The sequence below is a fragment of the Sesamum indicum genome, linkage group LG8 (assembly GCF_000512975.1).
Source record: "Sesamum indicum cultivar Zhongzhi No. 13 linkage group LG8, S_indicum_v1.0, whole genome shotgun sequence".
In the NCBI taxonomy this organism is placed as follows: Eukaryota; Viridiplantae; Streptophyta; class Magnoliopsida; order Lamiales; family Pedaliaceae; genus Sesamum; species Sesamum indicum.
Window position 1 is genome coordinate 10275625 of NC_026152.1, and position 13643 is coordinate 10289267.

Consider the following 13643-nt stretch of genomic DNA (forward strand, 5'->3'; position numbering starts at 1 on the left):
CCAGAAACTCGTACTCTTGTTAGTAGGGGTAGCAACAGAACGGTACGGGCGGACTCAGGACCCGCCTTGCCCCGTCATCTTTTTTGCCCTATCCCGTCCTGTTACAAAACGGGTAAGGTCTAACCCAATTGTCTTTTTTTTAATTATTTTTTACTTTAATCAAAATAAAATTTAAAAAATTTAACAAACCAAATTATTTCACAAACATAAAAAGAAAAGCCCTCTACCCCTTTTGTTCGACACGAGATAGATTCAGGTTGCACCCTGAAAAACCCGAACCCGTTGCCACCCCTACTTGTTAGTCCTTTGAAGTCCATTTCAGCCTTTCTAAAATGGAAGTCATAGGTCTTTTATTATTTTAATTATCAGCAATAATTAGTGCAATAAATTGCATCCACCACAGTCAATTTTCAAGAACAGGTAATTAGTAATAGGCATAGCTTCTAACTGTTATTCAATAATTTTGTAACATACATTATTACTGCAAAGTTGAAATTTTTGACTAATTACTCCACTCTATACACACATGCAGTTGAGATTTATAATCTTTTATGTATTATATTTTAGTAATTAATTACTGCAATAAGTGAGTTCTGATTAGTTGTAAGGTTGCAGCTACACGGTATGTTAGTGAAAATATATCTAACAATAATATTAAAATTATCGCCAATGAGGCCAGTTCAGTTAGTGAAATTGAGGCCATCTCAGAGGCCATGGGTTTCACCCTGCCTTATGCGTGGGATACTATAATAGTATCTGTTGATTAGATTTTGTTTATTTGATATTATTGATTAGAGTATGATTACGTTGAGTTCCCCTGAAATTTAATATAATTATAAATACTTTTTTATTGTTTGAGAAATTATTGATACTTCCTAATAATGACATAATTATGTAAGCATTGGACAAAAGGTGAAAATACCAACTTTACCCTTGTTGAAATTTTAATTTTTTCTAAAAAAAATATATGATGTAAGACGGTCATTATTATAAAAAATAAAATAAAATTTTGATTTTGGACGGATGTCATTATAAAATATATATACATAAGGAAAAAAGAGCATTTTGAGCAAGTTAATGTAAAATTTGGATAGAACTCTATCCAAACCTAACGAAATAAGTCAATTATTAGATGGACGTGTGATTATCAAGGAATATTGATATTTTTCAAAAAATGATGGAATATTTGTAAGAATATCAAACCTCAGGGGAGCTCGATATAAGTTATCTTATATTTTATAAGTGCAGCAATAAAAAAATTATGTATAATTAAATCATACCTAATATAATTATGAATAACAACTTTGACATTTCAATTTAATATTTTGGTGCTATAATTATTATTTTTTTCTTGTAATGACAAAAATATTATCACTCTTCTTCTTCGAGAAATTCAATTTTTTTCTATTTATTTAATTTTGATAACTTAAATGATAAAAATGATCCGGGCTAATTCAACCTCATTCATTTGGCGGATCCAAGGATTAATTAATAGTCCAGTTGCGTTATTACCAAACAAAGGTAGTCTGTTAATTACATATAGGTCTGCATCGTAAGTTTATGTACAACTTGTGCTCGGAATGAATTTTCTATTCCTAATCTTTTCTATTTTTCATTTCATTTAATATACATACACCACGACCTAGTTTCGTTCGTGTGACAGAATTCAGCACCATGTAATTGGGTAAGATGGAAAATGATATGAGAATTAATCCAATCATCTATTTATAGTGTTTGGTTCGACATATTACATGTGTAATATCCTATGTAATAATATAATATGATGTTTGATTGAAAGAATTACAAAGAATGATTAAATGTAAAAAATCTATTACGAGTATCATTTTTTAAGTTATTTCATTTTAACATTGTAGTTTATAATTAATGACAAAAGATAAAAAAAAAATCCTTAGTATTTATTAAAATACAAATTTTGAAACAATAGTTTTTGCGGACCATTATTTTTTTCATTTTACATTAATTAATTTGAATTAAAACTCCAGATTGTATGATTTCACATAACTAGGAATGATCATATGATCATCATAAATTCATACATACTCGTGTTCAAATCAGATTAGAATCGAGTCTGTACAACCAATTAAGAAGTTTTGGGACATTTATACAGTTCCAAGGTACCATCGTGTAGCCCCACATCAGAACCATATAATGCTTCGCTGGTATTTCATTATTTTTTCTTGTTTTTGGAGGAGTTGGTATAATTTACATCGAGAACTTACTGCTTTTATTTATTTATTTATTTTTTCTATTCAAATCTAATTCCAAGCTTATATTTTCTTTTGAGATTTAATATAATTATTAATAGTTTTTTTGTTATTTGAAGATTACAAATAACTCCCTTAAATAGAAAATAATTATGTAACCCCTAAATGATGAGGTGGACAATACTACTTTATTCTTGTTGTTTTTTTTTAAAATATATTTGAAAAAATATTAAAAATTTTGAGGGTTTAAAATAAATAATCAATTGGAAATATTAGTCGATAAAAATAATAAAAATTATATAAAATTACAATTCATAATTCAAAAGAACATTTTGATTAATTCACCAAAAACATTATGCGGAAACCTAATGGCGGATAATGGAATGGACTTCTAGTAGACATATGTTAAAATCGACAGAGATACTTTTAGCTTTTCAAACAATGAGAAAATATTTATAATTATGTCAAATCTTAGAAATAGTGGCTATAATTTATCCAATAATAAATATAAAAAAAATAAAAACAAAACACAAATAACGACCCTATACCAACTCCTGAAATTTCAATCTCTGAGTCACTTTTCATTCAAACGCTTCAAGTTTATCAATAGAAGAACTGAAAAGAGCGCCAAAAATCAAATAATCTTTATTTAAATTCTCAAGTTTATCAATAGAAGAACTGAAAAGAGCGCCAAAAATGAAATAATCTTTATCTCAATTCTCATAAATTCGAACTATATGGTTTAAAAAATTAGGATAATTACAATTACAATTACACCCCTTGATTTATGGCATATTTACACAAAGTAATTCCCACATTTTGCATAAATACAAAACCACTCCTGACAGCTAAGAAGCAGCGGGTAGTTTTGTAATAACGTTGACATTATTAAAGGGTGCAAATATAATATTTTAAAAAATAGAGATAATTTATGTAAATAATATTGATAATTTTAAAAGATATATATGTAATTTTCCAAAATATATAAGCAATTTATATAAATAAATCATATACGAGGGATGTAAACATAATTATTCGTTATTTTAGGGTGAAAGTAGGAATTGGCCTTTACGTTGATAATAGATGTCTATCCAAATTCGATAAATTTGTAGAGGAAGTTTGGGGCATGATGGCAACTTGTGAGAGCTTTCACCCATCATGGCTTCTTCACTTTGAGAAGCTATTTGGATTAAGCAAAAAGTAAATTAGAGTTTTTTGCATGTTGGTACCTTATGCAAATTATGTAATTATTATTCTTTTTAAATTAAATAAATTTTTTTATAATATATTACTTAATAAAGGAATCGATTTCGTAAAATAATTTTTTTTATCATTTTTAAAGGAAAATATAATAATTTTGCATTTTTAATCTATCTTGATTATTATCGAAAATTATATTTTTCTGCACATACAATATATTCTACCAACCAAAATTTGTATTTTATAAGGATTACTTTTATAAAATTATTACATTCTATTAAATATATAGATCACTTTTCTTTCTTTCTCTCTTTTTTTTTTTTTTGACAAATATCCAAATCTTTAGAAAAATATAGATCACTTATGTTTTATTGATAATTTAAAATTTTAATTATAATATTGGAGATTAGGTTTCGGATAAATACAAAATAAATAATTAAGATATTTAGAATAGATATATTTCTAACCAATAATTTTTTTTTGACAATTAAAAAAATTCAATTATAATCTTGTAGATAAGATTTTGGATAAAAAATACAAAATAAATATTTAATATATAGATGATGTTTCTAACCAATGTGATTTTTTCTTATCAATTAAAAAATTTAAAATTGTCAACAATTAGAATTTGGTCAAAATTGACTTAATTTTGGTCAACCATCGTTCTGCTATATATATGGATGTGGGTAACAATTTTGTCTTATAATCTTAAAAATTTTATCGTTTAAGGATAAAAATGATCAAAATTTACTGAAATGATCGAAAAAGTGAATTCACTTAGACTAGTCACATGCACTTCTCCGACCATTTTAACCAATTTCTATCATTTTTTTAATTTTTAATTAAAATAATATTTAAGAGCTTATAAATTATGTAAGAGTGTGTTTGAATAAATTGATTTGAATTTGAGGAATAGATTTGGAGATAGGATTTCAATGCTGAAATGTTAAAATTTATACCCCACAAATTATAACTCAATTCATGATATAGAGACTAAAAATTTCAATTTATGGTTTCTTCTCTTTTATTACAAAAATCCAACATTGATAACTTGCTAGAAATATTGAGAGTCAAAAAGGGTGCTAAGAAAAGCTTATCACCAAAATTGCAATTTATTTAGGTAAAAAGAGTAATAGAGATTGATTTATACACAAATCTAACTTTGGTGTTGCAATCAAATTGTGACCACTAAGAAAGTGAAATGCAAAAAAGGCACATTATGATCAAACATTATGTTAAGTCCGGGAAGGCGATTAATGTTTGATTCTAGTAATGAATTGTATTATTTTATAAATTTATAATAATATTATTGATGTAAGAAAAAAAATAGTGGTGCTCGATCTATTTGGAGTGGGAAATAATAAAATTAATGTTAGAAGATAAAAAAGTGCAAATGAATGAACTTAGAGTGTTATTTCTCGTTTTGCGTGTATAAGTGAGATGTTGATATAAAAGAAAGGTCTAAGTACGAAAGAATAAAGTTTCTTTCAGCTGAGGTGGTATAATAAAGGTGAAAGTTGTAGTATGTAAGTTCAAAATGTAAAAGCACATCTTCTCTTGCTGGAGGAGCTTAATATTTATAGGCGATCATAAGTTGGTTAGAGATGATTATGAATTTGGAGAGCATAATCTCAAAATGTTAGATGATGCTGATTTTCGGTAATAGTCCCTCCCGAATATGGGGGAGGGTTATCTATTGGCGGTTGGAGATCTGCAACTCTTGGTTGGCAGTGGGAGTCTGCTAGGAATGAAGGTATCTTTTGAAATAGGGATGCCTTCTTGAATTTTCACGGATGTGGTTTGGGAGGCCTTTTTCCCAGTAGGAGTCTAAATTTTTAGGGTTTATGAATTACTTCTCTTTGGAGGCGCCACTTGTTCTTGAGGGGGCTACTGGTCCTTATCCAATTCTGTAAGGTGTGCCTTCAGAAATCTTACGTGGATGTCACTTAAACAACTCGTGGACGCCATGTAAGATGAGTTTCGACTTTAGTTGGGGAATTTAAAGTTGCTTTCTTGTGGTCCTATGAAGCCTTTTTTTCGATCGAGACCCTCTTATATTTGGGCCGATTGGGCTTTTTTTGGTCAATTTATTTTTTGGAGGCACTTGCCAAGAGGGGTAGGCGTGGGTCAGGTATTTAGGACCTAAGGTTTATTGGTACAAGACACAAACCCAATAAAATCGGATACCTTTTTTTTTTGTTAATTTAAGAAGCATCAAATATATATTTAGAAGCATGTATTCTTTTTGAAAATTTTATAGTTATAAATTATAATTTATATGCATGGTGTGACTTTATTTTTTAAAATATTGTTAGAAAATTAATACAAATTATGATATCAATTTATTAAGTTAAGAAATAGTATACTATCACAATTAATTCAAATTAATAAAAAAAATAATTCAATTCGTAATATCAATAACTTGATAAGTAGATCAACCAACTCATACATCATTATCTTTTTTACTTTATTATTTTATTAGTAGCAACAAATAATTTTATTTTCTATTTTCTTTTTTATTATTTTTTAATTAGATATCGGGTAATCGATTAACCCGATCGAGTATTTATCTTTACCTAATAACCGATCCAATCTATTTAAAATGGGTTCAGATAATTCAAAATTAAAAATTATAAAATTTACCCAAACACGTTCAAATCAGGTCGGGATTCAAACAACCCGATATAAACGCCCACCACTACTTGCCAGACTCATTAAGGGCTTTACTCGGATTGAGCTTCCTGGGGGCATTTCGGCCCCTCTCCCCAATTATAATTACACCAAAGAAGGGTTATTATGCTAATGCCCCATTCTTACGATTTTCCCATAAGAAATAAAAAATCAATGTTCAGCTTAAGTTAACGAATAAATTATATTAACACGTCCTAAGATTAGTTTTAATTATATAAACACCCCAACACTTTGTCATATTACAAATTCACTCTTATACATATTTTTATACTTTCTTAGGGCACATTTAATGTTACTCTAAAAATAATGGAGGAGAAATGAATTTGGACCACTTTTGATATTTGCAAAAACTTTATTAAAAATCAATTAGCGTTGTCCGTGGAAAATTGCCGGACAACCCCCACCAACACCATCTTATCATAAATTATAAAATCAGTCCTTTATTATATAATAATTGTTGGTGTTATAAATAATTTCAGAGATTGCTTACTCTCCCCCCCCCCCCGAATGGATAATTACAATGGTTAGAAATGAAAAAAAATATGACAAATATTAATTAGGGTAAAATACACTTTGCCCCCTGAATTATTTTTTATATAACATTTACTTTCTTAAACTAATAAATGTAACACTTACCCCTTATAATTAATTTTTTGGATAATTTTGCCCTTATATTATATATATAGTTCAAAGAATTTCTTTTTCTAACAATTTTGTATTTTAAGTTCAAAAAAATTTCTCGATTGGAAAAAGTATCTTTTAATTATAATGAAGTAATAGAAAATTAGTAAATTAAATAGTTTCGATGTTATTATATTTTACAGACTCAAAGTTAAATAATGAATGTGTACAAAAAGTACACAAAAACAATTTCATGAAAAGATTTTATTAATTTGGTAATAAAATTAAGTCATTAACTATTTATTTTTTAGATAAAAATCAGTAATTAAATAATTTTTTGAATATATATTTTTTATAAAAAATGATAAAATATTTATATCAATTCATTTTCGAAAAATATTTCACTTTTCGTTAAGCATATATATTTGTCAATTTCTTTTGAAAAGCATATATGAATTATTGATTATATTATATTTGTTCAGTATGTACTCATATATATTAATTTATACAATACTTGTAATTTAAATCCTTCCCTTATTAAAAAATAATTTAGTGATGATTTAATATGCAAAATACTAATATATATATATTAAAAATAATTTAATTATTCAAAACATGAGGGGCATTTTTGTCCAATCAAGGGGATAAGTGTTATATTTGTTAATTTAGGGGGAACGAGTTACATTAGGAATAATTCAAGGGGCAGAGTGTATTTTATCCTATTAATTAACTATGGCTGCATAACGGTTATTAACTGTAGTTTCTGCAAGTGGGGCCAAAATATTAGCCATAGCTGAAAACCATAACAAATATTTTGGCTATTGTTAAAACTATAGCAAATATTAATTAACTGCAATCAAACTTAATTTTCTGCATCAATTTTGTTTGATTGTGCTGAATAATATTTATTTACAATAATTTTTTAATTATAGTCATTCATAATGTAGGGAACAATTCATTTTTACTGCAATAAATGAAATAAACAGCTATGTGTTTCGATCATATCAAGAATGGGCCGAAAATAAAACCAAACATACTTACTTATTTCCAAATCTTATAAGCTCTATTCTAAATAAATTTACTTACCACCTTTCAATACCTTATAAGCTCTAAAATATTGTATAAAATATTTCAAAAAGCTCATAATTAGCTCACCCAAACACCCTCTTTGCTAGAGACTTGTTATATTATACTTTTCTTTTAATATTTAAATTCAAATTCTAAATAATAGATAAAACTTAATAAATAAATGAAGAAAAAACAAAAGGAGAAGAGAGAATGATGATTTTTTAGGTAGATGATGAAAACATAAAATCTAAAAATGTGGGCCAATAAATGATGGGGCAGTCATTATCAATCCAACTTTAGAGATTATATCCTTAAAAACCCCTAATCTCCAACTCTAAACCATCATTATCACTAATCTTTCCACATATGGACCCATTACAATCATTAATCAATCTTCTAATCCACTTTTCTCATTAATTATACCAAAATCAATAAAAACACCACTATTTTTTTTATCCAAATTATTCTTGAAAAAAAAAAAGGGTCTTCTTTGTTAGGAAATAACTAAAATAAATTGCGAATTTGTCGTGAATTCAACATATTTTAGTGTTTATGTACATTCATTCCTCAACGTTCGTTTTACAATTTTAATGCTTCGTATTTATTCATGCTAAGTATAAGATAGAAGTGATATTATTGGTACGAACCATGCGGATATGATCACAGAAATCTTGTGTTATTGTGAAATGTTCGATTTGAGTCGTAACTACTGTTCAAAAGGTAAGTATGTTACTATGATTTTACTAAAATGATAAATAAATTAAAATTAGATCTCAAAATGAACTAATTTTTGGATGGATTGGATTTCATAAATATAGCTTATGAAAGGACACAATTGGTTGTGATTGAACTACTTGAACATCTTTAGAATAAATGGAGATTAAGAAGTAGTGGGAGCGGGTGCAGGTGAGCCAGGTGTAGAGGAGAATAGCATGGAAGGCTTAAGACATGAAACGCTGGACGCTCCGAGAAAAGCTCACTCAAAGTCACTTCTTTTCAACTCCCGAGGTCTCTCTTTCTCTCTCTCTCTCTCTCTCTCTCTCTCTGTGGAGTGTGAAGTGAGAGAAGAAGCACACGCACTGCTGGTGCTGGTGGTAGCCATTGTACGCTAGTGTGTACTGTGCGCACCCAACAACCTCCATTCTTGAAGGAAAGAAGATCCACTCCCCACCCCACCCCACCTGTACATACACACCTGACTGTATCTATCTATACATTCATGATCCTTCATCTCCCGTGACTGCTCTCAGGCCGCGGAATTTTGTTTCGGGTGTTAGAAAAATGGATCCACAAGGGCCGGCGATGATGAACGACGGAGGAGTTTATAACTTCGCCGAGATCTGGCCGGGGTTTCAGATGACTGCCGCTGCGACGTCGTATGGGTTGGGCTTGGATCCGATGGTCATGGACCCGAGATCGAATCATAGCCCCCCCAATCATAATTCCCGGAAGCGCCGCGACGAGGATGACTGCGCCAAGGGAGGAGCTTCCACCAGCAATAGTAATGGCAACGGCAATCACAATGTTTTGGTAATGTGTTAACTGGGACAACTCCTTTAATTTCCTAGCTGCTGACTATGATTATTCCACTGTCTATACAGAGGCACCCTCGTACTAGTACTATTCTTATCGTTATTCAATACTGATACACTTGCTTGGATTATTCGTTCATAGTATGTAATGTTTGGCTGACTGTGTTCTGCTATGTTATTTATTTGGACTTGAAGAATTTATGTTTCCTTTATATGGTGTACTTGTTCTTGTAATAATATGAGTTTGTGTGTCTTCTTCAATTGTAGTAAGTGGATAATGTGTAAAAGACACATTTCTTCAATTTGTTTAAGTTCTAATATTGTAATTATTGTTGAAACTGAATCAGAAAGGTGATAGTAAAAGACTGAAGGCGGTAGGATCAAACGAGAATCATGAAAATAAACTAGAACGAGAAGGGAATTCAGGCAAGGGAACGGAGCAACCAAAACCAGCTGAGCCGCCAAAACAAGACTACATCCACGTGCGAGCGAGAAGAGGTCAAGCTACTGATAGTCACAGTTTAGCTGAAAGAGTAATGACAAGACCCCAATTCTCTTTTGTTCATATGTGAAGATTTAATCTTTCCGAGGTTTCATGGCGTATGTCGTTGTTAGTTAGAAAAGTAAAGTGAATGAATAATGCTATAAGTTAGCAGTGGAGTATTGATGAATAAATAATCGATGATGAATGTGGATACTAAGTGGTTTCTCTTGTTCCACTCTTTGGTGCAGGCTAGGAGAGAAAAGATTAGCGAGAGGATGAAAATTCTCCAAGATTTAGTTCCTGGTTGTAATAAGGTGAGCATCAACAACTTTTGGACTTGATTGTCTTGTTGAAAATGTTATACCTTTTTTTTTTTTTAATGTTATCAAGAATAAGGAATGCCTCAGTTTTTTCTTGTTATGTGTTTGATGAAAACACATGATGTAAGCAAACACACTTGTAAGCTTTGTTGACATCAGTTATGCTTCTCATTGCCATTTGAAATGTAGGACCAAATTTTGCGGACAAGAGGCACGCAATGTCTTTTGAGTCCTACATTGTGGGAATTTGCCATGGAAATTTTTTGGGTTTAAATGCATATGGCCATGCTTTTATTTTTCCATGTAGTATTGTTTATTGAACGATTTCATATATGTAGGGCTGCATTTCTTTACATATCAAGAACCTTTCCATTTCTCATCTTTTATCATGAACTGTGTTCATCGATGCCTTATGATCTGTTTTTCCACATTGGTAGAATCTGGGCAAAATCATGAAAATTTACAACATGTGCATGAACTGGGTTATGGATTATCTCTGATGTTCCATCTTGATTGCATTATGTTGATTTGATGTTCCATAATAACCTCTGGACGTATTTTTGCAAATATTTCTTTCCCATGTTCTTTATTGCAAGGATCTACTGCAATTTGGTACTTCCAAAGTAACTAATTCTTAGAGGGGATCTTTTGGTTCCAGGTTATTGGCAAAGCACTGGTGCTCGATGAGATTATTAATTACATCCAATCATTGCAACGCCAGGTTGAGGTACATCACTAGATTTCTACATCTGTCTGTATGTGTATGTTTTGTTGCAATATGTCTCTGTTTGTAAACAAGTCCACTTGAGAAATGCACTAATCACAGTTCACTCGTCCCATAGTTTCTGTCAATGAAGCTTGAAGCAGTCAATGCAAGAGGGGGGATCGATGGATTTCCTTCAAAAGATGTAAGTGCTTCAAACATGATATACAACCGTCTGAATTTGGTTGAACGTTTTTGTCACTTCAAGTTTCAGTCATCAAATTATACATATTGGTTCCACCACATGCTCTTCGGCAAACATAGTAGAAGGATTTTCCATAGATTCAAGGAGATTGTTTTGACAGTAGTTTCCCCTTCTGACATTCGCCTCCATCAGTCTGTTCCCAAAGTTTCTTGTGATAATTTGCAAAAGTGCTTACATGTTTTTCTTCTGTTCATGACTTTTCTTTGGCAGTTTGCGCAGCAACACATTTGATGCTTCTAGCATGGCATTTGGTCCTCAAAGTACAAGAGAATACGGTAGGAGTTCATCACCAGATTGGCTGCACATGCAAATTGGCGGTGGCTTTGAACGAACATCATGAGAAGAATTCTCATCAATAGTGCACCAAAAACTGTGCTTCTTCCTCAACAGCATACATATTTCTTGCAAATCAAAATATATTTCAATTTTCCTCTATCAGGTACGAGCAGTTTCACGTGGTACTATCGAAGCTTTATATTCCGCGGCAATCCTCCATGTCTGGTGTGGAAAATGGTTTCCCTTTTATAGAAGGCTTTGCTTTTTCCGGTCCATTTACCCAAGAAAGATTCATAGAATCAATGATCTTGCGAAATCCCTGTTCCAAACTTCTACATTCTTGTTGTATTATCTCCGTCATTGCTGTTTGCAATTGGCTTGTAGTTACGAACTTGATGATTCATCGAATAAAAGTAAGCTTTGTCATTACATATTTTCTCATATCGAACTGTGTATTTTAGATTTTTCTACTATGATTCCGAGTACTGTTGGTTCTGCTGATGCAATGATACCTTTAGGTAGAAATGGAACAGCAAACCACTATGAAACCAGAACAACACATTAATCAGATTGAACAAATGCAGCAAATAAAATCGCTTTCATTGAAACTGTTGAATAGATCAAAAGTAAGAAAAACCTGAAGAGTGTGCAGACCACCTTAAAAGCAACAAAACACTGCACATTGCTATGCAATAATTAAGAGCAACCAAAAAAGAGTACTCCTGTAGAAGAACTTCTGGAAACCGCCGGATCTTTTCTGTGTTTTTCTTCACTGTACAGAGAAAAAATCATAAGGCCTAACTACAACAACCTGATCAGAGAAAACTATTATACAGAAACAGCAGTTTGAAAAACTACTGTACTCCAACATAGTAAAGAACCTATACAGTAGTTTAGTTTATTACAGAACAGTTTGCTGGCCCTCCCTCAAGAGTAGTTTCATTAACAAACTGCATATCGACCCAACCACAAATAATGTATATGTGGGCTCGTTCTTCGTACCAGGCGGCTAGACCCTCCCGGAGCATCCCGTCATACTTCAATTTGAAACGGAGGGGCTTATGCAACGTCCTGCTCTCCACAAAAGCAGTCGGCACAAATGAAGCAGGAACAGAAACGGTCGTCTTGTTTATGCTAACATTGAAAACGATGTCGTTGCCAATGTCGATGAAGAAATCGCCTGTTCTTGCCACCCATAACAACTCATGGTCCAGAAAGATGGAAAGCACAGAAGTCTCATGGTATATGCTTCTATCGCCTTGGTTGCTGATATTGAACATAACATCACATTTCCCTGTCACCTGATCAGATGCTGCATGGAAATCTGATATTGTTAATGAATTGAGAATAAACTGATGTTGGAGCCGTTGATCGCTCATCAGCTGAATCCGCAAATATGGGAAGAACGCGAATATGACCAGAACTATAGCGATTGTGACGAAAGCTATCATGAAAATACGGTCCCAGTCAATCACATGGCATGCTGACTCCAACTGCTGGTGCAGATCGAAGCAGAACTGCCTAAATTCGGATGCACAATCGGATTCTCCTCCAGTGCTGCTGGCGTTTCCCTGATTTTCCATCTCCAATGTCATCAGCCTGTTGTACCCGTCCGGCCCCCTGACCCGTTGAGGCTGCTCGTTTTCATCCATGACGAAGAAACGGTGGAGAGAAAGATGGTGGTGGAGAAGAGAGGAAGATTTTTTTTTAATATTTTATTTTATTTTATATTTTTGGTATTTTACCTATTAAGGAGAAAGTTTAACATTCCAAATATGTTGGAGAATCCCATATCAAGAACTGGGACTTAGTTTCGGAGAGAAGTGATACTTTGTTTGTTTAAGGATGTCCTATGATGATGAATCTTGGCTCCATTATTAGTTCCTGTGAAAGTGGGAAACCTTAGTTATTAGAGTCACTCATTAGTCCAAGTAAGCCTCTCTCTCTCTCTCTCTCAACAGTGTTCACCCATCTATTTATGTCTTTGAATGAGGATCATCCATTCATGATTCTTGCATCAATGTTTGTTTATATAATCAATGTCCTAAAACTCAAGCTCTTATTACAAATGCCCTCTTCTTGTACTCCTCCAACTCTTGCTACTCCGTCCTATATATATATATCCTATAATACTTTCATGTGTATTATCTGCAGCCTACACTTTACATATCCTATAATACCCTAATATTAATGTCACTAATTATTGTTGAATCTTTGGAGAAGCCAAAAACAAACTTTTATTAAATGATCAACCTGCA

At 31.7% G+C, this 13643-nt stretch overlaps 1 pseudogene; it reads left to right on the forward strand.

Moving 5' to 3' along the window:
• Positions 8756-11814, forward strand: LOC105168178 (annotated as a pseudogene).